The sequence below is a fragment of the Euprymna scolopes genome, chromosome 4 (genome assembly GCF_053919585.1).
Source record: "Euprymna scolopes isolate OS-2025 chromosome 4, ASM5391958v1, whole genome shotgun sequence".
Taxonomy (NCBI): Eukaryota; Metazoa; Mollusca; class Cephalopoda; order Sepiida; family Sepiolidae; genus Euprymna; species Euprymna scolopes.
The window spans coordinates 78,989,528-79,017,073 of record NC_136485.1 but is presented as its reverse complement, the minus strand read 5'-3'; positions in this window follow the sequence as shown (position 1 = coordinate 79,017,073).

Here is a 27,546-nt window from a genome sequence, read left to right as displayed (position 1 = left end):
GCGGTAGACAAAATAAAAGTAGCTAACGTTATGTTGCATTTTAAGATGTTTAGTGATCATGGCTTTCAATCGGTCAGCATGCGAAGGTTAAGGGCTGAAAGCTGAGGACCTCCATCCAAGTTGTGTTTTATATATGAGTTTAAGTGGCAGCTTGGGGAGTAGAGCAGATTGTTAGTTTTGTGGAGAGGATTAAACTTACAGAATACAGTAGAATAAGTTATTAGAATTTTGAGTGCCAAGTAAAGTTTAGTGAGAAAGGAATAATTTTTAATTTCACATGCAAATAAGACATAGGATGTCGTCTTGGAGGTAATATATATTGGATATACGTAGCAATCCAGCAGGGATGTTTGTACCGTAATGAGAGAAACTCTTAATATATGGTGCGTCCGGATTCATAGTTAAATACAGTCTGTTAGGTTAGGCTCAGTAATAGTCCTAACGACATAGCTAAGGTCACTGCGTATTCAGTTACATATGTAATTGAAAGTAAGACAAAGTATGTTCAGTGGTTTGATATAGCTAGCAAGGAAGCAACATTTTCAGTACAAGCGAGCTTATAGTAATAGTAGATATGAACTATATTACTGAAATAAAGTCCTAGCTTCTTCTAATGTAGGAGAAAAAATTCTTGGTTTATGGTATACTGTGGAGTTTACTTTGGTACGCTTTTTTCATCGCTAGTTTACTAGAATATAGCATGGATGAGCAGTGGAGGGGGTGACGAATTTCATCTTAGTAAGTTTGTAAGACAACAAAAATAAAGACACAAATAAATATGCAAAAATAAAACAATATAACAACAACATTACAACGACGCAACATGAAATACAAAGTGCGTGCAATAAGTAATGCCCCTGACCCATTTCCAGTTGTCTGGTCTAGCTGAAATTTTGCATGTGCAATGATTTATATCTCTATGGGTGGTGTGGCAAATAACAGCTCTGAACTAATAGTGGTTTCTGTGTTACAGGTGTTTGAACTGAGTCAGGTGTGAAATGGAGCCTGTTGAATGTCGAGCAGTGACCCGGTCTTTTTATTTGAAGGTACGCACACCACAGGAGACTTTTGATGAAATGAGAGAAACTTATGGTGATAATGCCCCATCTCATAACCTTGTAAAATGCTGCCATCGTGAATTCAAACATGGTCGGAAGTCTGTGGAAACAGCTCCCAGACATGGTCACTTCCCTTCTGCCATTGATAAGTAATCTCTCCGTCAATTTGAGGCTGCCATTTTGGAAGATCGGCGCATTACTATTCGCTAAATAGCCAAGATGTCAAGAATAGTACAGGGTTTGTGGAAACTATAATTCATGGCCATTAATCTATGCATTAGGTGTCTGCCAGATGGATTCCCAGGTTGCCCACACCATTCTAGAAGTGAGAACGCGTCGAGTGTTCGACGATGAATTTAGAGATGTGCCAAAAAGAGTAGTCAAGTTTTTCAAGACTGATTGCACAGTATAATACTGGATCCATCACTATGATCCAGAGACCAACTCCAAGTCAATGCAGTGGAAGCAATAAGACTAACCACCTACAAAAAGGCAAGGGTGCAGCCATCCTCTTGCAAGGTCATGCTCACAGTCTTCTGGGATCAGGACGGAGTAGTGATGACAGATTTCCTGGCAAAGGGTACCACAATTACAGGAGCCTGTTATGTTTCACTTTTGAGGAAATTGAGGGAAGCAATGAAAAGCCAGAGGCGGGGCAAGATCAGCAAGGTACGCTCCTCCTGCAGGGTAACGTTCGGTGCACAACTCGCATGTCGCCAGATCAGAAGCACAGGCGCGTGGTTATGAAATCATAGCGCATTCTCCCTATTCTACTGACCTTGCACCCCCTGACTTTCACCTCTTTCCAGCCATAAAGTTGTTTTTGAAAGGAAAGCGTTTCTCAGATAATGCATCCTGTATTTCTGAAGTCACATTGTTGTTAGAGGACCAACCTGGGGTGTTCTACATAAACGGTCTCCAGGGATGCATCAAAAGATGGGAGAAAGGCATAACTTTGGATGACTCCTTTGTAGAGAAATTCTAATAACTGTGCCAATTTGCGTTGCTCTACTCCTATGGGAAGTGGGGCATTACTAATTTCACACCCCTCGTACATTTGTTAGGAGTTAAGATGTATTTTTTTAAAAATAGTACTTAACGTTCGTTTTAGGCATAGTGATTCGAGGTCTGTTTTGCTGGCCGACTGAGAATATGTCCATGTCTTTTCTGAGGTGGAAGATAATTTCTATTTCTGGTTATTTTCTGCATATGTTACTATCTAAAACGAATAGTCTTTACGTTCATGTGTGTAAATGTGCTTATTTTATTTACTTTTTTGCGGAGATAAAGTCCTAGCTTCTTTTAATGTAGTGTTTGTGGTGTATTCTGAAATTTATTTAACAGGCTTTTTTATCGCGAGTTTACTTGAATATAGCATAGGTGAGCAGTGTTTTAATCTTTCAAGTGGGGTGGTGATGGTGGGGTGACGAATTTCATCTTAAGAAGATTGCAAGTCCAGAAAAATAAAGACAAAAATAAATATACATAAATAAAACAATAGAAAAACTAAATTATACCGCGGCAACATGAAATAAACATATAAATATATAGGTATATTTATATGTTTATTTCACACATATATAGGTATATCAATTTATATGTTTCTATACATATACATCAATACATACATATATACCCTTCTCATCACAAGGTCCCGATTACGAATCTCGCTAGATTAAGCCACTTTGATGGGTCGTGACCGACGAAACACGTGTCAGTAGATAATGATATTTTAATATATATATATATATATATATACTTATACTTATATTCGTTTACATGTGTTTGATTAATACACATATATAAAATATTATATACTTTTATCAATACATACCTATATATATATATGTATATATATATATATATATATATATATATATATATATATATATATATATATATATATATATATATATATACATATAGTCCTTTTAAGTTAAAACTCCTACTTGTGAGACATTGACTTGGGGTTATTAGCTGGTTGGATGACCGCGTCCCTTGTTGAGACGAAGACGGTTCATTTCACAGTCGGATTTCGGCGCGGTTTGCTTGATCTGTGTTGGTTAATAGAAATTCTTGCGTGCAGGGCATTTGATCAGTTGGTAGAGTGCTTGCCTTGCATGCAAGAGGCTCGGGTTTCGAATAGTGAGTTCGGATGTGTCTAACTGATAAGCCCAAATGAAGGCGAAACTCGAGTCTTGGACGTCCGGTTCTTTGACTGTCATGGCTCTTGTGGGCTGCGAAGTTGTTTGACTGTGGAATTTATTACATATACAATCTCTCACATTCTTAAAATCCTATCATAAGTTTCTCGCTTGGTAAGCATTGCTGGATGGCATCGTCCTTTCAAGTTAAAACTCCCACTTGTGAGACATTGACTTGGGTTTATTAGCTGGTTGGATGACCGCGTCCCTTGTTGAGACGAAGTAGGTTCATTTCACAGTCGGATTTCGGCGCGGTTTGCTTGATCTGTGTTGTTTAATAGAAATTTTTGTGTGCAGGGCGTTTGCTCAGTTGGTAGAGTGCTTGCCTTGCATGCAAGAGGCTCGGGTTTCGAATCCTGAGTTCGGATGTGTCTACCTGATGAGCCCAAATGAGAGCGAAACTCGAGTCTTGGACGTCCGGTTCTTTGACTGTCATGGCGCTTGTGGGCTGCGACGTTGTTTGGCTGTGGAATTCATTACATATATACATATATATATATATATATATATATATATATATACCTAGCTAAGGCCTTGGGTCCGATCAAGCACCTCCACATCACTGAAATGCATCTGCCAACCCACACCTAAGATTCGCTGTAGGCACATCTGGTGAAACCGCTCGAAACATCTCAAAGTCTCCCTGCATGTTATCCAAGTTTCACAACCATAGAGAAGAGTAGATAGAACGCATTCGGAATACATCTTAATCTTAGTTGGCAGCAATATCCCATGACGTCTCCACAAACGCCCGTTTAACTTTCCGAGGCATCACTTGCCCTGCTGGTCCGTAACGATATCTCATCATCCAGGGCACCAGATATACTGAGTGCGCCACCAAAGTATGCAAACGTAGATACAACTGCTATCCTTGACCCACAGATATGAACTGATGGCTCATAATATGGCATGCTCGGAGCAGGCTGATACATTAAGGCAGTTTTTTTTTTCAGATTGATGGTCAGGCCCAATACGCTGCAGGCAACCGCAAAAGCGTCCACAAGATGCTGCATATCAGTCACCGTATGAGCAACCAGATCACAGTCATACGCAGAGAGCAAGTCAGAGAGCAAGTCACGAATCGTGTTGGTGAGTACCTTTGTACTGGAAGCGCCTTATATTGAACAACCCCCTAGTAGTTCGGTAAAGAATATAGACACCATCAGAGCATCCCACAAATGTCATCTGAAAGACCATGGTGAAATACAACGCAAAGAGTGTGGGTGCTTGAATGTCTCCCTGCTTAACACAGTTTTCTACTGAGATAGAATTAGCTAACTTCCCCCGAACGTTGATCAGAGCCTTCATATCATCGTGGAAGAGCTTTAAGATGGCTACAAACTTGTCCGGACAGCCATGTCTGTTCAAAATCTCCCAGAAAGCATCCTTATTGACTGTATCAAAGGCCTTAGTTTAATCGATAAAGACCAGATACAGTCCCTCTTGCTGATCTATACATTTCTCCTGCAGTTGCCTGGCTGTAAAAATTATATCAGCTGTCCCTCGACATCTTGTGGACCCACACTGCGACTCAGGCAAAATATCATCAGCAATATGCTCCAGTATTCTGTCTAGTATTACCCTAGAGAGCACCTTACCGACTATTGACAGCAAAGAGATACCTCGATAGTTCCACATTCATCTCTGCTACCCTTCCCATTGTATAGCACTACTATCAATGCATCCCGCCAATCCTGCGGAATGCACTCATCCCGCCTAGCAGTCTGCAACAATTCCGCTAAGTGTTGCATCATCTTTAACGATATCCGCATGCAAACGATTCGGGTCAGGAGACTTTCTTTAAAATAATCTATGTTGCCAACATACTTACAAATGAACTGTTAAGTATATATATATATATATATATATATATATATATATATATATATATATATATATATATATATATATGCATATTAACACTTCATCTGTAAGTATGTTGGCAACATAGATTATTTTAATTAATTTCTGGATGACTATATATATATATATACATATAAAGATAAACATAAAGAAAACATTTTTTCGAAATTAGATCTTAAATTTAAATAATTCAAAGTTGAAAATTAGGTATTACATTACCCGATATATATATATATATATATATATATATATATATATATATATATATGTATAGAGAGAGAGAGAGAGAGAGAGAGAGAGAGAGAGATAGCTAAAAAAAAAAAAAAAAAAAAAAAAAAAGGGGGGGGGGGATTAAACAAAACGAGATTTGAACGTGGATTCGCGAGGTATATATACTTCACACTTCCGGTTATAAGATAGACGAATATTGGCTGAAGAAAGCTTGATAAGGATACCTTAAACGGGCCTTATTATCGGGCTTGAAACCGACGGTACCAATGACCTGTCTCAACTAACAACTTTCTGTACACAAAATATAAGTACGCTCTTAAAATTTGGATTTTCCTTTTAATTGAGCACTCTGCTGGAATTCTTTTTCCAAAAAAAACTAATCATATATATATATATATATATAGTCATCCAGAAATTTATGACACCCTGCACTGAAGAATCCCGAAAGGATGAAACACTAGTGTCTGTAGGTATTTACTTATTATGGCAAAAAAATAATTATATATATATATATATATACATATATATATACATATATATATATATATATATATATATATATATATATATATATATATATATAGGAATCCAGATACAGTACTGTTTCGCAGCAAACTAGTGCGGCTAGACAGGCAAGTGTCTCGAGACAGTTTCGAAACCCGACCGCCCAAATGACCCTCAAATCTTCTCACCATTACGCTATACGGCTGCTTCTGTGTGGGTAATGAGTAACCGAAGTTTTAACATCGTCCAAATTCCTCCGCTTTATTTATTTACACAAAGAGTGCCGCTTAATACGCTAATGGGAGTTTGTATATTTTTCCCAATATGTTGAACCAAGATATGGAGCATTGTAGTCATCCACATACAGTAGTGTTTCGCCGTTTCATATATATATATATATATATATATATATATATATATATATATATATATATATATATATTCATTTGTATATATGTAACGTGGCCGTTTCGTTCGCACCATCTTTGTTAGAGTAAAAACCTCTCTCGAACACCCACATCGTCCGGCTTCGTCTAAAATGGACATGTAAGCATGATAAATAAATCCAACTCAAATTTTCAATCTTTTCTAACGCAAGATGTTTGTTCCCGTTGTTCCTTTCACAGCAATAGTTTAAAGAACCTCTTTCTGCGAAATATCCATTTTACTAAGCTTCCGACCGCACGCTGTCACAGCCAACCTATGTTCGCCTTTATTTTACACGTCTATGTACTTCGTCCATGACTTTGTTTCTTTCCTAACACTTTGTGTCTCTTGTTAGTTTTTTACAATCATTTTCCAATTTGCACACGCATTCAAACGCTGCTCTTGCTGCTAATATAATCACTTAGCATTCATCCTTCCTCAGCTGCTGATATTTTCATACGCATATTTATGCGTGTTGTTACAATCTTCACTTCCAAAAACGTTTACAGAATTTTATCATACCTTACTTTGGTAATAAAACAAAACAAGAAAAATAAAATCCAAAATTCACACGAAAAAACGAATAATTTAATCCAATTAAAATTTGTTTTATTTTATAGTTCGTGCGATATTGTAATTTCATACTTTTCTCTTCAGAATGAATTCCTTATTTATTCATTTGCATAAAGAAAATTATTCTACCGTTCACATCCAAATATTAAAAGGCAAAATGAACCTTTGCCACTGTATACGTGAGCATATTCATGATTTTATAAGTTTAGGCACTAGTTGTATCCAGTACCACGTAAAAAGCCAGCTACGTCTTTTCCAATTTACACTGATATTGGTGGAGTTTGTAATAAACAAAATTACCAACTTCGAATTCTACCGACTTGTGTTATTTTCGTTTCTGGTCCGCTATTGTTTTCTCGCTTCCATCAGGTTCTTTCTAATTTAAGCGATATCTCTATATTGTTCCTTGAAAGCTATTTATTTAATAATTCTTTTTCATGGTATTTTCTGCGAAAACTTAATAAATTATCTAATGGGAGCTCTACGTCTCGTCTGTATAAGAAATAAGAGTAAGAAGTCATTGTAGACTCATTAGCGTTAAATCTAATAACGGTTAGCATCTGATGTATATATAAGTCCCATGAATATAGACTGTCCCCCATCTTTTTCCCATGTATATCATTAATCGTTGTATGTATCCGTTCTACGTTTCTGTTTCTTTAGGGATGATCGAAAAATGTCGTCACATGATTAATGTTCAATTCTTTTAGTGTTGTCTTCATGACTATTAATGTTTCCGGTCGGTTATTTGTCACTATTTGTGAGGGAGCTCCAAACCAAGGGAATATCTCCTCTATTAGCAAATAATTGACTGTCTTTGCATTTTACTTCGTCACTGAAAAATACACTTGCCATCCACTGTACTCGTCAGTAAAACTGTTAATGTACTGAATTTGTCTTCTGGAAGGGTCCGCATGTATAAACAACCACTGCGGCAAACGGCTACGGCGGGGTGTCATATCCTTTTAACGTATGACTGATTATACTTAAATTTCTCGTCTGGAAGTAACACGTTTGCTAACATAATCTACCGTATCCCTAAGTAGACGAGGCTAAAAAAACTTGAGTCTAATCGTTTGGTAAGATTTATCCGTCCCGATGTTCCTATGTTTATTATGATTCTGTCCCAGAATTCTAGGTCTGAGGTGAGTCGGAATATACATTTTCAGTGGCAATAAGTAGACGATGTTGTTTGCAATTATGACATTTTATTCAATTATTTGTTGCCTTCTCCCTTTTAATTCTGTTTTAAAACTTTTTGTCTTTTATTCTCGACTTGTTCGCGTCCTTTGTACACATCCTGATAGTGTATAGTATCGTGAACTTCTCTACTAGAAACTTGTAAAGTTAAATATAATAATCAAAGGAGAAAGCACCAGCTTGTGTGTGCATTGTGCGGTTATACGACTTACCTTCGGATGGAATCTGAGAGAGAGAGAGAGAGAGAGAGAGAGAGAGAGAGAGAGAGAGAGAGATTAAAATCGAATCCATGGATTTGGCAAAGGTGGTGGAAAGAACAAGTCCTAGAAGTTGGAAGAGAAAGTAAACAGTGACGAATTCTAGCTGAACTTTTGTTATTGTATTTATTTTATTTTAATTTGCTGTTTACCAGCCCGCTTAACTGCAAACAATTTCGGCACACTGGGGGGGGGGACAAGTTCGCCCTTAAATTAATACCAGAATTCGACGTCTCAACCCCCGTACTTGACTGGGTGGAGAAGGTCTAACTGCATTGCTTCTTGTCTACTGTGAAGAGCATTGAACACGTGGTTCCTCTCCGTCTGTCAAGGGGGGGGGGCTTTCACGGTATATCAACAGCTTAGTCCTGAGGAAAAACAGGATTATGAAAGGATCAAGACAACGTTATACAAGGCGTTTACTATTGACCCCGCCATTACTTAAGAGCAATTTGAGGCAAGAAACTTACATACTGGCGAAACTGTCGACGTTTTTTTTGCCGAGCTGACGAAGTTGACGGTGTTGTGTGGTGGTCTGCGTGAGCTGGTCTTGGCATACATATTTTTGGCGGCGCTCCTAACCGGAGAAAAGCAACTCCTGCGGGCTAGCTCAAGCATAGTTTCATTGTTTCTTAATGACCTGGTAGACTGGGCTAGGACCATGATGAAGAATACCTATGAGATGAGAGAACCGGTAGACGCTGCTGCACATCCCAAACCAAATAATGATAGACCGCCTATGGGGGCCGGCCTGTGTGGTGAAGTCGTGTGTTATAGGTGCAATGGTCAGCGTCACATTGCGATGAACTGCCGGCAGCGATTGACAGATGTTCGTTGCTACCGATGTAATCAGACTGGTCATATGGGTCGGGGTTCTACGGGGAATGGGGTCCGGGACAAGATGCCAACGTCGAATTCTTCCCCAAGCAGAAATTAGACGATGCGTTTCCGACCATTCCAGTCTATATCAATGTGATATTGTGCTTAACACGCCTCGACTCGAGGTGTTCTCGCACGATAGTGAGCGCGGACATTTGCCGCACTGTGAAGAAGAAGACTATTAGTGTAAACACCCTCAGTGGAGCGACGCGGACATGTAGCGGGGTTTGCGCTGTGAACATTCGCACAAGAACTGGAAATTCAGCTAACGTCGCAGCGCTGGTAGTACCCGAGAAACTGTTGAGCTTTGACTTGCTTCTAGGTTATGATGCAATCAGAAACCTACCTGGTGATCGCATAAAACAGGCGGGGGGGAGCAACAGTTTCATGGAAGGTTCCAGTGTGCGCCGCTTTGAAGATTGACTGGCCAGACATTTTTTTCGAATTTGTCCAGCCGCAGAAGTCTTGTACAACCGCGAGGAAGTGGTCGGAAAACCAGGAACCTGCCAAACTGCGAAATATGGTAACAAAGTACCATATGCCTAAATAGACTTGCATACGAAGGGGAACCTGGTGATTGGATCAAGGATGGCTGGTTAATTCCCTACCCCTATGAGAAAGTTGGACCTCCCAGAGGCCCGATTCCGCTGATGGCGTTTGCCCAGAACAAAAATGCGAAGGTGAAGCTAGGGGTGGACTACCGCGAACTAAACGCGCATGTTGATGCGTTCACGGCAGATGCTGATGTTTGTGCCAACAAGCTACGATGGTGGCGCCAGCAGAGTTCAATTGTGTCCCTGCTGGATCTAAGAAAAGCGTGCCTGCAGGTCCGCATCAGTGAAACAATGTGGCCCTTTCCGACGATGGTGTTTGCTGGCAGACTAGGCTTCAGGCTGAACGTGGACCCCAAATAATGATGAACATCGTTAACAATGAGTTGACACAGTATGAAGCAATAAAAGATGGGAAATTGGCGTACCTTTATAGCATATAATTTAACGAATACATTGTGTTATCATCAGGTGTAAAGTTCAAAATGGCTGAGTTTGGTTTGATTTGAAAGGACCCAGCACCTTTGGAGAATGGCGCCCGTGTATTGGGCCTGAACGTTCAACAGGTGGGTGGGGCTTTGAAATGGAGGCGCGAAACTGCATTCCTGAAGTGTGCGATGTCTTTACGAGGCGAGCAGTATTCTCCCAGTGTGGAAAGTTTTGGGGGCAACTACCAGTGTGTGGATGGATTCGTGTTGCAACAGGCATTATTAAAAGGAGTGCAATCACAGTCACCAAAAGCTGGATGATGAAACAGCAGACAATCTGTTGGTTGGCATGGCGAAGGAGACCATCGCAGGATGGCCAGCCCAAAGAGGACTGGTGCATGCAGGGAGACATACTTTACGAGGGATGCGAGTTCACTGGCAATTCGTTGGCTGTTGGAGTAGAATGAGGCTGCGAGTGAGGATGACTGTTGGCGAATAACGCTGCTCTTATCAACCTGGTAAAGCTCGATGCGATGATAAAAGGTATCCAAAAGTGCAGTGAAAGCGGTAGTCAAGGAATGCCAAACATGCTAATCAATCGAGCCCGCTCTGGAAAGCTGGTGGAAAGGTCAGCTGAGAGTAGACACGACTTGGAGCAACTTGGTATGGACATAACACACTACAGCAGCCAGCACTTCCTCACCCTGATCGATTGTGGACCGACAAGGTTCGCGATCTGGCGCCCGTAAATAAGGCAGGATTCCTCCAGTGTCATGCATGAATTGGAGTCCATATTTTATTAAAGGTGGTCACCTGAAGAGCTCCTTACAGACAACGACATGGCCTTTAACAGTGGGGAATTCAGACGTTTCGTAGACACGTGGGGAATCCAGCTAAGACAAAGATGTGCGTATATGCCGAGTGGCAACGGCATAGCAGAGAGGTGCCATCGAAGCCTGAAGATAATTGCGACAAGAAAGCAATGCACGATCGTAGAGATGGTATATAGATATAATGGAGTACCAAAGGATGGCATGATTGCTGCAAGCGAACCCGCCAATGCGATCCTATGCTATCGAGTGCGCATCAAGGGCATTGACGCTCGTCTGCCTTATCGGCAGGAAAATCGGGAGTTAGGAGATACTTTCTGACTTAAGCCTCCTAATAATCGATGTACCACCAGCTTTCAAATAGGACGAATCACTGGCATCATCAGTGAGAAAACTATGCTAGTCGATGGTACCCCACTCCATGTGAAGGAAAACCGGCCAGCGCTAAATACGAACCAGTTGGCGAGTAGCAGTAATGCAATCTTCCAATGATTACCTATGAATCTCATATATTCGCAGTGATGGTACAACTATGAACCCCAACGCTGATGCCGATAGTTTCAGCACACCTTCTGATAGCTCTGATGAAGATGAAGATGTCCAGCCTGATGGTATGACTATACACCCTAACGCTGATGCCAATGGTTCCAACGCCTCTTCTTAGAGCTCCAAGGATGATGAAGTAGTCCAGCCAATCCTCCTTCGTAGGAGTGCTCGCAAAAAGCAACAACATCCACAATGCCGCATTTGTGGTCTGGAAACCAGGGAAAATGTAGAGTTGAATGTAATGATCAAAGAAGAAAGCACCTTCGTGTGTGTGCATTGTGCGGTTATATAACTTACCTCCAGATGGGATCTGACAGAGAGACTTCAGATGGCATCCATGGATTTATAAGGTGTAGTCCCGTGGAATCTCACGAGATCTCATCGTCCATTGCACCTGTATGAAATGGAATGGAGTATGTTTTCTAATAAAATACCTATTGGCAGAGGTGGTGGAGAGAACAAGTCCTAGAAGTTGGAAGAGAAAGTAAACAGTGACGAATTCTAGCTGAACTTTTGTTATTGTATTTATTTTTTTTTTCTGTTTTCCAACCCGTTTAACTGCAAAACTCTTCGTGTAGGTTAGTAAATGTCCTAGGTTCGAACCTGTTCGAGGTTATTGCGTCGCCCTAACAAGTCCTCTCGTATATTTCTACTTGTTAATCCTGGCAGATGCTTGAAGTGACTTTTGTACTATTTGCAGATGTTCTTTGTGCTCTCTTAACCATCTATTTCACAATTTCATCTGGATTGACTCATAGTTAATAGTTGATTTATTTTCATGTTACTTGGTGGATTTTACAAGCATTCAAACGGCTTATGATTTCAATAAATTATGACCTTAGCACTACGTAAGTAGTGATTTAACTTTTGCAAGGCAGAATATACGGCATAGATTTCTTTGTTAATTTTCGACCATCTTGATATAGTATCATTTTATTTATCTGACAAGAAGTAGATGCTTTCTCTATTTCTCTTTTTAATCCTCATCGTATTACGTTAGAGTCCAACAATGCGCATGTCGAAATATAGGGTGGGGCTCCTGGGTATGCTAGTTATCAACTCCTTAGCTGGAAATCTTGTTGAGTAGAACTTATGCCATATCTTATCAAACACTGACATATCAAATCAGCTATGGATATCTCAGGAGCAATTGTCTTAGAAATGGAAGCCTCCGTCGAGAGATTCGCTTATCCTATGCCATATAACTATTACGATATCTACTGTAGATCTACCAGAAAAAAAATCTTGCATGTCACATACAAGGTTTTTTTTTTTTTTTTGCTTATAAGGTTGACCACCTTCTATTAAATACAGATTCAAGACCTTACTCGTCACACCCGGGAAAATTATTGGTCCATACTGAGCTTTTAATACGCCGCATACTGATGATGTTTTCCAGGGTGTTAGGAAGCAAACAGCTTTTTAAGTATGGGAGATAGTTCTATTTTAAGCTTTTTTAGAACTAAAATGGGAATGTCATCAGGAGACATTGATATTCATGAATCGAGGTTTCTGTTTAGCTTGGACAAATTACACACCGATATTTGTATGGTGTATAGCGTGTTTTCAGATACTCTCCCGCAACCCACCCCAATGGACCGATCATGACTAAACCTGCCATGATGATGTCCCTTACCTACGCATGGTGAACACTATTTTAAAAGTTTTGGTAAAAGGTGAAGTTCTTATTCTACTTTCCTGCAACTCACACCATTGTCCCGATAATGCCCTAACCTATGAATGGTGCACACTATGTTCAAAGTAAAAATCAAATGTAAAGTTCATAGCTAATGTATACATATTCTACTACGACCCACACAAATTGACCGATCATGATATAAATTGTCATGATAATGATCACTAGCTGGGTATGGTTGACACTATTTTCTAAGGTTAAGATCAAAGGTCCATAGCGATTAGGACGAAACCTGGCATGATAATGACGCCTAACCTAGGGGTAGTGTATTCATTTTTCAAATTTAAAGTAAAAGGTTAAGATTATAGCCTATGCATGTATACTCTATTTAAGCCCACACAACTGGATCGATAACGACCAAAACTAACATGAGCATGTTCCCTCACATATGGATTGGACACCATTTTCAAGGTTAAGTCCAGAGTTCAAGGGCATAGCTTATTTAACTATATTCTCCTAAAGTCAACAACGTTGGCTCGATCATGATTACTTAGCATGATCATGGTAACCCATCTAACCATATTGCACACCATTTTTTAATGTTTAGGTCAAATGTCAAGATGATAGCCTATGACTATATACTCTGCTACTATCCTCATACCTATATCCATCATGACCAACCCTGACATGATGAAAGTACCCTACTTAGGGATGTTGCACACGATTTTTAAAGCTTAACTTTTAGAGTCAGAACTTTGCTGTACAGGCAGGCACACAAAAAGCAATTCCTTAAGCGTAAACCAAAGTCAAATGCAGAACGATATTTGCTTTGCTAGTATATATAATATAAAGTTGAATGCCTGTGCGTGTATGTGTGTGTGTGTCTGGTCACGAATAGGCTCCTATATATTATAGAAAACTTATCACATATAATAATAGAAGATGTATCGAGACACAGGAAGGGATATGTTTTATCTAGCAGAACGGTGGTTCATTAAAATTGTGGGGTCTGCATTCGCAACTGGTCCACAAAGTATGAAATAAAGAATTTAAAAATGAAAAAAAAAACGTTCACAAGTGTTTCTGATATAGATGTACATAATATTTGATAATTATATTTAAACTTTAATTGGGAAGGTATAATAAAATTGTGGGGTCTGCGTTCGCGCCTGGCCCATATAGAATGGAAATAGGCACAAACTTTAATAAACACTTTTATATCTATCTGCGTAATTATACTTTGCTACTTATTTTTAAGTTTGAAGAAATATGGTATAATAAAATTATGTGGTGTACGTTTGCGCCTGACCTCCATAGCATGGAAATATGTCACAAGGTTTAACAAGGTTTTTAATATATATCCACAGAATATTGTGATAAGTGTTTCAGTGTGAACAGGTGTGGTTTACTAAAGTATGGGGTTTATCTATTTATTTTTACTTTCATCGTATTTTGCTTTGGTTTTTGATACCCCAAAATTCGAAGCTATCTTTTACATGGTTGTAAATTTGGGTTGAATTTTGGAGTATCAAAACCAAAGCAAAATATCCTCTGCCTTATTCGGTAGTATTTGAGCCACCTCCATATGCTTATGAATAGATCGAAAGCATCGTTTTCAAACCCATGCATGGGTGAAAACAATATAAATGTAAATTTGCGCAGGTGCAGATGTAAATACCTTAGACACCTTAACCTGTTTAAATATTCTTTTATATAGACTTGCAACTTTAGCAGCTATTTTTTCGGTTAACGACCAAACTGTGTTCCTTGTATTTCACAAGTCTTTTCTTTATATATCAAGTTTCAAATCTGTAGACAAAAATTTAGAAATGGGTTTGGCCCAGAGAAATAATTGTTTTTATACGCATATACATTTATGTATATAAAGACATATATAAAGATATGAACAAATGTCCGTGTGCTTAATAGCTTAGTTTATGAATTCTACGCAAGTATATATAATCTGCGTTATAGAATTTTTCAGTGCAATAGAACAAACATCACATAAGAAACAATAAAAATTAAGATTTTATGATTGAAACTATATTTTTCAAAGAGATTATAAAAATTCGTGAGCGTTCTTGACATCAAGCGCATATGTATTGCTGACTATTTTATGTAGTTCGGTTTAATAATTTAATGAAAAAATAGTTTTTTCATATAAAAGATAGTACAAGAATATCAATGATAGTACGTTAGAGTTGTATAGATTAGAGAGAAATAAACTTTCGATATTTGCCGTAATATGTCGTTAAAACTCCACCAATATACATCTAATGTCTAATTTCCTATAATGTCGGTGTAAAAAATAAGCACGAGAAAACTAATATTGGGGGAGTTCATGAAATGACTACATCACACTCTTTTCTCGATGGTTATTGCCGATACGAAAATGCGTTTGTAATTTTCAAAGTGTAAGATATTCACACAATAGTTATACACATAATGCTGCTAAAACCATTGCAGTCATATATGATGGTGTGAGAACATGCAATTAAATGATTGCACAGAAATTTAAAAAAATAGCTTGTTAAAGTTAGACATTAAGAGACAACAAAAAATAAATGTATTATTATCATTTCTTATTATTAAATATATATTGCAGATAATATGGACAGTAATATAAATATTCGTCAGGAGGCAATTATCTACATGGTGAAACGAGACAATTGTCAGCATGGAAATGACGATATGATTTCATTCTCGCTTGATAAAAACCAGTTTACTTTTTTTCTTTTTTCGAACCAGCTACTAGTTGACCAATTTTGTAATATACCAGGAGCGATAGAAACCTATCATGTTTGTAAGATACACAATGTTCAACGAGCAAGATCGAAGATGTTTCGTTGTACATCATGTTCTCTATGGACCAAAGATAAAAAACAGAACCATTGCCAGCACCCTCTAAATACTAATCCGGACGGCCCAACGTTTAAAAGTATAGCTCAACGCATCGGATGGCCCAGCCTATGGTATTTGAAGTTATTTATAATAGGAGCCATATTGTACCACCTCATCACTTCGAAGTCGGCTTGAACGTCAACAACAATGCTTATTTGTGTGATGAAGTGTGTGGTAATGCGCTGGTACAACCAAGTAGAAATTATCAAGTTGTTTTCTGAGTGGCACACATACACACAAGCTAATTTCCTTATATATCGGTATTTCAATATGAATATACCGATCGTCACTCTTAAGTATATTGCCAGTGAATTTTAGCCATAGCTTTATTAAAAATTCTGGAACAATATATTTTAAATCGGTGACAAATTAATGTTAGTCATACGGCACATTCAGATAACCAGGGATCATTTTTTTAAATCGATGTGGACTTGCTTACTATGTGCAAGTGGAGTACATGTTTCCGCGATACAAGGAGCTTGAGGAAAGAGCACGAACGAACAAGAAGCTAAAAAGAGGATACGTTTCAAATCTGATACCTATTCCCAATTTAGAAGTGTTAAAAGTGTTAAGTTGAGCCTATCGAGTGGTGCGCTAATTTTGCTTCAAATATTCAATACAAAGTCAAACCTATCTGGCATGATTGGTAAATTAGTAAAATGAAACAATTATCTGTATCGTTTACGGAATATGATCCATATCTATATTTAACAAATGGGGTTTCAATGTAACAGAGTTTTCGGGTAAAAAGAAATATAAATCGCTTGAAACAGTAATAAGAGTTAGCTTTCTTTCTTTTTCTTGCCTACTAAGTCGTTTTATTGTTCTAGATTTATTAAGAAGAAAGAAATTGATAGCTAGCCAGGTATTTTTTTCCTATTTTTTACTCAGCCAAGATAGAGAGTTCTGCTGACCGTATTTCTGTAGTTACCAGTTATGCCATTAATGTAATATTCATATAATACAATATTGCTGCTACGAGAATATACAAATCGTTATATGATCTAAGTGTACTAGAGAAACTGTATTAAATGTGTAATACATCAATTTAGTACATTATACTGGTTTCTATGATAAATCGGCTGCTTTAGTTTAGTTATTTGAAAGCGTATATAAATATGTGTATATTCTATTCAGTACTCTAACAGGAATTAGAGACATAACTTTGATAAAAAGTAAACACAGCTAGAATTTAAAAGGACATATTGTACGGTACTGTGCCTACTTACATTCCGCCGAGAGTAAAGTTCGAATGGTTTAATGTGAGGAAATTATCTTCCCATATAAGTACAGTGTTGCTGTTAACAGGCAACACTTTGAACGGTATAAGCACAATTACTATGGGCTACAACGAAATTCCAGCTGCATAGAAAGCAGCAATGTTCAAAATTATAAACTAATACTTAGAGTGAGTTCTCGTAAAGTATTAGCAGGATAAACTAAACACTAACTCGGGCACTTGGCTGATTTCGGAGGGATCTGAATTTAGAAGAATTTCTTCGAAGATAACTTTTGACTCAATCCATGTTTAATGTTGAAAAATGCATATAACCCTGATGTACCCGAGGCGCAGCGCTTAGGGTACGTGGGTAAAGGTTAAAGGTACAATCTTCCGACGGAAAACTACAATTGCAAATTACCTAGGACCTTTATCCAGCCATGGCTTACGGAACAACTGCAAGCTATCTCCGTGAAGAAAATAAAGGGTGCAGATCGAAACTCCATTCGAATTCCCGAGTTCGACAGAAACATTCCCGAGTCCGAGAAAATACACAGGAAGAATTTAAGAGGTTACATCGAACGACGAGTTGTAAAAATCACGGTTAAGATATGGACAGTAGTTAGATGAATCCAAATATTACGGAGAGCTAATTGTCTATTTAATATTTTTCCAGAACACAGTAAAGAATTCAATGTAGCAAGAGCATTTAGATGCGATCAGCTACAACAAAAACCATACACAATTATGTATGTGTACCTGCTTATCAAATTATTAACGATTTACATTTTTGTAATATTTAAGGAACAAGTGAATAATCCCAGAAACTGAGAAAGTGCTTACAATACTATTTAGTTACTCCACTCAGAAAATAAAAGTATTTAAAGCAGTATTAACGAAACGAAAAGAAAATTTGAATATCTGCTGATTTCAGTGTGTCAATTTATAAACTAGTTTGAGAAAAAAAGCACCCATAACTAGTTTATTGAAATAATTTTCAAACATTAAATTAACTAGAAAAATGCTTAGATCACAATAACTACATAGCACTTTCTACCTTGACATAATTAGTAGGGGAAATCCGATCATTTTTTCATGAATTAATTGTAGAAGACGTTGACCCATATAATTAGTCAAATTTGTTTTCGTCAACAATTATTGGTGCGATACCTCTTGGAGAGCATCACACAACTTAATCTGTGCTCTTAAATTAGAACCCACTTGAATAGAGGAATAGCTTCATTATACTCCAAAGGTTCTCAATTGGATTCAAATCTGGTGAATTCGTAGGCCACTCCATCTTCCGTCTTCCAGAGAACCCAATTGTTGCAAATGCTATTTGCTTTTGTTTGCTGCATGCGAAGGAGCATTATCCTGCATAAAATTAATGGTTATTTTAAACGTCAACGTTTGCTTCTTCGGCAATGGTTCAAATTGCTCCGTCAGAAAAGCTATATAAGCATTTGACGTCGTTTTTACGCCTTCTAGGACTCTCCAAGGGCCAACCAAAGTATCTCCAATAATCCCAGCCTAATTTATTTTCTTACCACCACCTTGTTGGAGCCAAAATGCTGATTACGATGTACTCCACAGAGGACACATCGCTGGATCCAGGTATCTGGGCCTACAAGAATGACACGCACTTTACCCGTGAACAAAACTTTGGGAAAATCCGTTTTCATGTTGTCCTCTGCCCATTTTCTTTCAGAAGGCGATATAGGGTACTTTTGAGACATTCTCCAATCCGGTTGGTTAAAGACTTCTCGACTTGTTTGCCCAGGATTCTTAACAACTTCACGTTTAATTTAGTATAGGACACGGTGTGAAACTACTCTAGATTTACCTTTATATGTACTCTTACGTACCTTTTTATGGCCCTTGACAAAGCACTTCACAATTGGATGGTATCTTCATATCATTTCCGATATTTCGAGGGTAATTTTTCGTTTTGCGTGCTGTTCTGTAATAGAACTACTCCAACAACCTTTATGAACCATTTTATTGATAAAACAAACTGGCTTATTAATATTTTGACACATCTCAAATACCGTTGCCTCAGCAATTACGATGGTAAGTTGTTTACATTGCGCGGACCCGTACGGAAATTTCACAGTACGCGCAGCACAGCAATGTCAACGTTTCCGAAGATTTTTATATGACACTTCCGGTAAGTTTCTAAAACTAGTTGAAAAATGTTAACTCGTTAATAAGTTTACACGCAGTATATATATATATATATATATATATATATATATATATATATATATATATATATATATATATATATATATATAAAGCTGAATGTTTGTGTGTGTGTGTGTCTGGTCACGAATAGGCTCCTATATGGTTGACTATTAAAAAAAAAAAACTGATTACATATAATGATGGAAGATGTATCGAGACACAGGAATGGGTATGTTTGATCTGGCAAAACGGTGGTTCATTAAAATTGCGGGGTCTGTGGTCGGGCCTGGCCACAAAGTATGGAAATAAAAATATTAAAAATTAAAAAAAAAACGTTTATAGGTGCTTTTATATAGATGTAAACAAGAATACTCTGATAACTATGTTTTAACTTAAATAGGTATGATATAATCAAATTGTGGGGTCTGCGTTCGCGACTGGCCTCCATAGAATGGAAATAGGTAAAAACTTTAATAAAGACTTTTCATATCTATCTGCGTAAGTATACTTTGATAATTATGTTTCAGTTTTAAAGAATATGGTATAACAAAATTATGGGGTGTTCGTTCGCATCTGACCTCCATAGAAGTGAAATATGTCACAAAGTTTAACAAGTTCTTTTTTTAATATAGATCCAGAGATATTGTGATAAGTGTTTCAGTGTGGAGAGGTATGGTATAATAAATTATGGGGTGTATCTATTTTATTTTTACTTTAATCTTATTTTGCTTTGGTTTTGGTACCCTCAAATTCAACCAAAATTTACAACCCTTATTTTTTATAACCTGCGATACTTTCGTAAATCAGAGTCCATTTTCAGGCTGGTCTCGAATCGAGAGAAAGACGGGAACTTTTTCTAGTATATATATATATATATATATATATATATATATATATATATATATATATATATATATATATATTAGCAAGCTGTCCGCTGTCGCCGGGTAATATTGCATACTTTTTGAACTCCAATTTATGACGTCATTTATAATATTATATATGCCATTACATTCTTTGGCGCTATGCACATAGTTAATATATATATATATATATATATATATATATATATATATATATATATATATATATATATATATATATATATATTATGTGTGTGTTTGTGTGGGTATGTTGTGTCTGCGTGTATACATAATTTAAATATGATGATCACAAAATATAAACGTCATATTTTGTAATCATTATATTTCAATTATGTGTTGGTCTAACCGATAATGATATCTCATACGTCTTTTTACACAGTAAGAGATTTTTGGCGGAGATTTTTTTTTCTGAAATCAAATGTACTTGTAAAGAAAACAAATAGAAAATTAGGTCTTCTAGAATTAAAAAAAACACGCAGGACGGATTGTAATATATTTTTTTTTACAATCAGACTAGTATTATCACACACCTACACGCATATGTAAGTGTGTATATATAAATATATATATATATATATATATATATATATACAATATATATATATATATATATATATACATACATACATATATATATATAACCTCTTGATTTGCAACATTCGAAGAGGAGTATCAATCAAACAATATAAGCTATTGCTTTGTTCCGTATTTTTATTGTTGTATATCTGATTGACAAATGTTAAACAATCCAAATAGGAGGCTGAAAAAGTATAAATAATGTCACTTCAAAAATTACAATAAAGTCCAAGTGTCTATGTAGACATGTTCACTAGCATGAAATTAGCAATGTGTTAGGCTGAACGCTTTCGTGTTTACATATGTCAAGAACGTCGATTTTACAATCATTCTATTCAAATCTGTACATTTGGGGAAATAATCAAACCTAGATATGTTGATATAGACTGCATTAAAGTCCAATATTTTTCCTATAAGATATCGGATATATACCTATGTGATGTATCCGTTCCTTAGAGACACTATTTTACACTACGCTTAATTGTGTTGTTCATTACGAGTTTAAGTAAGTTAATGCCAAATTTGATAATTAAAAACAATCTTAAATTGTTTCAGTACGATATATCCATTATTGCTTTGTTTGTTTTGTTTTTAGACATACCAATTATTATCCAATTATTGAATGCCGAATGCAATAATTCAAAGCAGTTTATTTTTATGCATTAATATAGTTTTATTATTTAAACATATTCAGTGTGGATTTTGATATAATTGTTATTGTTGATTGACAGCATATCTACATTTTTCGGTTTCTGTAGAATTTAGGAATATTATCTTCCGCTCAGAATTCTGTACATTCCGGAATATTTTATTCATGGTTATTCGTTTGCTTTTTATTGTAAGTATGTCATTGTACTAATTCTTAATCCGTTATATGCTTCCGTTATGAATTATTGGAGGCCGTGTATAAATTACATTAATCATTCTACATTTAACTGTATAAATTTGAACTAAGAATCATTTTTCATTTGGAATAAAAAATGTCTGTACAGTGCACAACTTTGAAAGACCACCAGTCGTGTCCGTCTTCCAGTTAAGGTTACCCAATAAATAGTAAGTATTAAGGCTCTTGCTAACATATTTATTTCTATATGTGTTATTTTTTATAATATTTTCTATGTTTTTAGTTTAAACAATAGTACACTAAATAGTATACAAATAAATAACTGGCGTGTTTTTTTTAAATATATTTATTTTAATGGCGTAGTAAATCGACGAAGAGTATTATTTTATAGGATAATTCTGAATAAAGAAAAATCGTTATTGGTGATAACTTCGACATCAGAATAATGGCGAATTACTTTGCTGGTCAAACTTATTTGTGTTTAAATGTAAACAATACGTGTACGTAAATATCACGTCTTAACTTATTATTATGCCGACGGAAATTATAAAATATAATTTAGTATCGAAGTATAATGCATTTTCGAAATCTTTTTGTAGTTCATGCTTAATTTGATGGTAGTCACCCGTGTAAAATATCTAGCTTTTTCTGTTTATTTTTTTATGCACACATTTACCACAACGTTAGTGATTACTATCTAGTAAAGCCTGAAAATAATTGAAAATAATATTAATGCAAAATAAAAAAAAATACTAAAAGGATCATTGCAGCACGTTTCATTTCTACACAGAATGCTAAGAATCATAGTTCAAATATTTTACTTCTGTAACATAGAAAGCAAGTTAGTAAAATGTTTCATAGCATCGCATTACGTGAATCTATGTATGAGCTAAAGTAAGGTTGTACCTGAAAATATTGAGCTATACATAGACGGTGCAATTAAAAGACTACAACAATACATAATATAGACTATGGTCGGATGCATAACCGCCATAATAAACATTCTCTTTTCAAAGCAAAAACAAAAAAAAACGAAAAAATATGTATTGGTATAGATGGGAGATCTATAAGTTTGTTTCGCATGAAACGGACGATATAACACGTATACCATAACAAATAGAGAAAAGTTATATATATATATATATATATATATATATATATATATATATATATATATATATATATATATATATATATATCGACGACGGCGCTTATCCATGCAATTAATAGGATCTCAATAATAGTCAAAGTATATAGATAATGGGCCACCAGTTAATGTTGATTTTGTCAACAGACGATAAAGTGACTGGAGTATAATTTACTTAAAATGATACAACACATACATGAATAGACTCGTAAGGTGTTGTATCATAAATCTTCAGATAATTGGTACATGCATAAATAAATGTATCCATTATAAATAACATATTGAATACATAATAGGAAACCGAATAAATGCATTCCAGCAAAACAATATGCGTAGTATTATGAAAGAAGAACGAAAGATTTGGCAAATATTTCTAGTTTGAACAGTTTATACGCTAAAGCCAGAATAACTAAAACAACATATAGAGATTGCCGTTTATCTACACAGAATTTAAACGCCGTTTTATACTACAGTAATGCAAATATGGGTAAGAACATTTTATTACAAAATAAATAATAGTCAGAAGAGAAAAAATAGACATTGAATGCACTGCGTGTGTGTGTTCGTGTATGCGTGTGTAAGCTCATTTCTTTTACACTGTTCTACATTTTTTCGATGAGATACAGATCTACCTGATGTCAACCCAGCCAAAGTATCGACGTTTCTGTTTAGCTATATAAAATTAGGACCTTGCGTTTGTTAAAGGAGAAATCTATCGGGGCCAAGTTTAATATTCTGTGAAAGTGAGATTCGACCACAAAAGAATTTAATATATTTTGTCAATGCAACATAATAACAGAAAACTCGTTAGGACACGATATTTGATGTCAGCTATCTTCAGCGTCATGCTGAGTTGCACGCATTTATTATCAACGGAGTAGGAGTGTTTCGTAATATGTTTCCAGCATCACATCTTCCTACATAAATACACACTGCATATTCGAATTCATCATGAATAACTGCGCCTTTAAAGATACAATCGTAACTTCAAACAAATGAACATAGCATTAAATATTTAAGGATATATTCTAAAAAAACAACAAGTACAAACATTTTTATAATTGTTATGTGCATATTAATATTATCTAACATTACATTTGATGTTGTATATCGTCATGAAACCTGTTTTAATGATTGCGTATTCTAATTTGCATTAATTCATACTTTTTAGACTTAGACGCTTTGACTAATACTGACAGTACTACATTCCTTTGAGATATGCATGCATCTATAATGTTAATATATATATATATATGCATGTAAAACATGTATATTTAATATGCATGTAAGTATACACACATACACAAACGCCCCAGGTACACACACACAAACACACACACACACACACACACACACACATATATATATATATATATATATATATATATATATATATATATATATATATATTTCTTTTCAAGGGAAATGAGGTAAAACACCGATAAAAGTGCTCAATATGTTAATAGAGAGGTATATAATTTAAAAAAAAAAAAAATTATTGAGCCCATAATACATTTACATTACTGTTTCCATTGGAGTTTCACCCCAGGAGATGAGGTAGAGTACCAATTTCATTGGAAATTATAGGTGGACTGAAGTTTAAATTTACAGAAATGGATAGAAAGTTATTTGGGGGTATTAAATAGAGAGGGAGGTCGTGTGGTAATAATAAAAACACCTCCAAAAGATCGCCCTAAAATCCGGCGTCCTCATAAAAAATACGTTGCCATGGTGACAATGTTTACCAACTGCTATAGTGGCTACTGATTACTTACTCCCACTCCCTCTTGCACAACAACAGATACCAGGACGATAAAAATCCTCTACTCCCACTACTCCCCCCTAAGTACTTTTCAAAATTTTACGTCCCCTTTCCTTTCTGTTTTCAAACGTATCTAATAGACGCTCTTTAACGTTTTTTTCGCAACTGAAATTAAACTATAAAACCTCCTCACACTACCACACGACCTCCCTCTCGATTTAATACCCCCCAAATAACTTCCTATCCATTTCTGTAAATTTAAACTTCAGTCCACCTATAATTTCCGATGGAATTAGTACTCTACCTCATCTCCTGGGGTGAGAATCCAAGGGAAACAGCAATGTAAATTTATTATGGGCTCAATAAATAATGAAATATATATATATATAATATTAAAAAATAATTAAATATATATAATACGAATTGAAATTTGTGTGTGCAGGGCGTTTGCTCAGTTGGTAGAGTGATTGCATTGCATGCAAGAGGCTCGGGTTTCGAATCCTGAGTTCGGATGTGTCTAACTGATGATCCCAAATGAGGGCGAAACTCGAGTCTTGGACTTCCGATTCTTTGACTGTCATGGCTCTTGTGGACTGCGACGTTGTTTGGTTGTGGAATTTATTATATACAATCTCTCACATTCTGAAAATCATATCATAAGTTGCTCGCTTGGTTAGTATTGCTGGATGGCATCGTCCTTTCGAGTTAAAAAAAACTCCTATTGTGAGACATCAGCTTGGGGTTATTAGCTGGTTGGATGACCGCGTCCCTTGTTGAGACGAAGTAGGTTCATTTCACAGTCGGATTTCGGCGCGGTTTGCTTGATCTGTGTTGTTTAATTGAAATTCTTGTGTGCAGGGCGTTTGCTCAGTTGGTAGAGTGCTTGCCTTGCATGCAAGAGGCTCGGGTTTCGAATCCTGAGTTCGGATGTGTCTAACTGATGAGCCCAAATGAGGGCGAAACTCGAGTCTTGGACTTCCGGTTATTTGACTGTCATGGCTCTTGTGGACTGCGACGTGGTTTGGCTGTGGAATTTATTATATATGTATATATATATATATATATATATATATATATATATATATATATATACGGAGTTTAATTTTTATATTCACAATCAATATACGTCGCATTTTAGAGAAGACATGTTGGCCAACAGACCGGATGTCTTAAACTTAAGTTTCACCGAAATTTCTGCTCATCAGTTGAATACTTCCGGACTCGGGAATAAAAACCTGAGCTACTTACATGGGGAGCAAGTACTCTTCTAGTTGATCAAACGTGCAAAACACCAGAAAGTCTATTCACTAACACAGATCTAAGCAATGAAAATATGACAATGGAATATAACTACTCCAACAAAGGATGCTGCAACTTACTAACAAGAACCCTAAACGATGTCACAGATGAAGGGGTTTTACAAGAGGTATTTCTTCGCAGATTCGACTGGATGCAATGGATTATCCGAAATGAGGAAAAACCCCGCGGTTCTCCATCCAATTTGTTGACCACTATGGTTCTTGTGAGCTGAAGCGTTGCTTGAATCTGGTAATCATTACATAGTATAACATATTCTGAGAATTATATATATATATATATATATATATATATATATATATATATATATATATATATATATATATATTCCACCAACTGGCAGCAATTATAATTCACTAAACTTATGAGAATGTATTTTATTAATATATACTAGCGGGACCTCTGGAAATTCAGCTGCACCATCTTTCCTGTGTAATAAATTGTTGCTCGGCATTCTGTCGGCGTCCAGCATTAATGATGCCACGATAATATTAGTCTAGCACTTTTGTTAAAACAGTAATTTCCTGCTTACTAAAACATTAACTTTCATATATTGACTAGGCCGATTACAAACACACCAATCAATTAGCTCACATTTCATCATTTTTCATTATTCTTGCATCTGACACGAAATTCAACAATCAGTTTTCAAAATTTTGACCGATATTATCGCCTTCCCCCTTACTAAAATAAGAACGTTCATATATTGTACGGGTCTATTATTTGATAACAACCACACAAATTAACACACAATTCATAATTTTTTCATAATTTTGGATATATTACTAATTTCGACAATCATTTTTTATAATCTTGACCAATATTATCGCCCACCTGACTAAAAAGGAACACTGATACGCATACTATTTCATTAAAAACACACTAATAAATTAACACACAAATCATCATTGTTCATAATCGGTGGATATGGTACTAATTTCGAAAATCATCTTTCATAATTATTGCCCACATAATCGATTTCCCCCCTTAATACATTTCATCATTTTTCACAATTCTTTAGTGTGTTCCTAATGCCGACAATAATTTTTCATAAGTATAAGCCATTTTCGCCCTCTCCTTACTAAAAAATAACTTTGATATATTTTCTGGGCTGATTATTTCATTACAACCACGCACATCACATCAGAATGCTTGGGTATGTTACTAATTTCGACAATCATTTTTTATAATTTTGGCCGACATTATTGCCTTCCCCCCTATCTTTGATACATTGCTTGGGCTTATTATTTCATTACACACATGCGAATCCATCAAATTATATTTCATAATTTTTCATATATATAATATATTACTGGGATGATTATTCTATTACAAACACACCAATCGATTACCGCACATTTCACCATTTTATATAATTATTGGATATGGTACTAATTTCGAAAGTAACTTTTTTCTTAATTTATCACTACATTATCGCCGCCTCCTTACTAAAATAACAAATCTGATAATTACTTGGGCTGATTAATTCATTAGAACCACATAAATAAGTTAACTCATATTTTATC